At 38.1% G+C, this 1,308-nt stretch overlaps 1 pseudogene; it reads right to left on the bottom strand.

Annotated features, from left to right (window-relative positions):
* Positions 1–477: 477 nt before the first annotated feature.
* On the bottom strand, positions 478–1,022 carry LOC147830349 (keratin-associated protein 19-5-like; annotated as a pseudogene).
* Between the last annotated feature and the right edge of the window lie 286 nt (positions 1,023–1,308).

Genomic DNA, 1,308 nt, shown 5'->3' with positions numbered 1-1,308 from the left:
CATATGCTCAATGAGCTTCCAAATGCATTATGACAGTTTTTTTAAAAATAAAGTTTAAATTTGGCATTATTCACAACTCATACTTATATAGCTACAGCTAAATTTGGAATTAGTAAGTTCATGATTGCATAATAGAATATTTAAAAATCAAAATGAATAGAGAGGATCCATTTGCCAAGAGAACCTGACTCTTCCAAGAAACACATGAGCAGAACTCACACAATATTGCATTGGTTAGCAGGCAAAGGACCTCATTTATGGAGTGGGCCCCTGAGTCCAAGCAGCAGAGTGCCTGGTGTTCATTAAAGCTCGGTTCCGGTCTGGATTTCACTATTCATGGCATTTTTAATTTTTAGGAAATTATTTCACTTTTTGAAGGTTTATCCTATCCAAGATGGTATTAGTATAAGCTTTAAAAAACTTTACTATGATTTAATCTCTAGCTAAATCCAAACTTACTAAGATATTAAAGAGAAATTTAAAAAATGAAAGCCATGTATGCTGTTTGAATTTAAGATAATTTATTGCAAGGAAAACTGAAAAATACTACATTTAAGAAAGTACATACAAGGACACCACATACCACTATATGCACAATTTTAAGATGATAAATACTCAGATTAGATGCTAAATGTTCTTCATCTACACTTGGTCCAGCGTGAGCATGTTTCATTCATTTAGTATTATAGTCAGGTTGAGTAATCTTATGGACTCAGATATCCATTTGCAGGGCAGGATTTCAGTAGAAGCTAGAGACTCCATATCCTCCATAGTACAATGGGCAGCAGCCATATCCATAGTTTCCAAGGCCAGAGCCAAATCAGTAGCCCCCATAGCCTCTGCTCCAGCCCAGTCTGCGGAAGCTGCCACAGCCACAGCCACAGCCGAAGCCCTGGCCGCCAAAGCCTCCAAAGCCATAGCCCTGGCCACCAAAGTTTCCATAGCCATAGCCCAGACCTCCGTAATAGTTGCTATAGTAGCTCATGGTGTCAGAGGCAGTGAGTTTGGCTTGCTGATCAAGACTAAATCCTGAATACGAATGTCAGTGTGGGTACAGAGGTGCTTATATATGATTGTCAGAGCATGGGATAAGTCATATGCATATTCTCCTTCTGTGTCACTCTAGGTATCTTTAATGTTACAACTCATTATCTGCTGTCTCTTGACACAGAGAGGCACTCATTAAAATTACTTCAGCTTACTCAGTATTCTCTGTAGCATGCCCTTGAACTTATTGTTTTGTTTTTATGATAAATAGCTGACTCTTCAAAATATGCATGTTACAACCACTATGTAAAATTGCTCGCT

Source organism: Heterocephalus glaber, unplaced genomic scaffold, assembly GCF_053883595.1.
Source record: "Heterocephalus glaber isolate CG9 unplaced genomic scaffold, H.glaber_assembly_v1.0 deba00000122, whole genome shotgun sequence".
Taxonomy (NCBI): domain Eukaryota; kingdom Metazoa; phylum Chordata; class Mammalia; order Rodentia; family Bathyergidae; genus Heterocephalus; species Heterocephalus glaber.
This window is presented reverse-complemented; position numbering and strand designations above follow the sequence as displayed.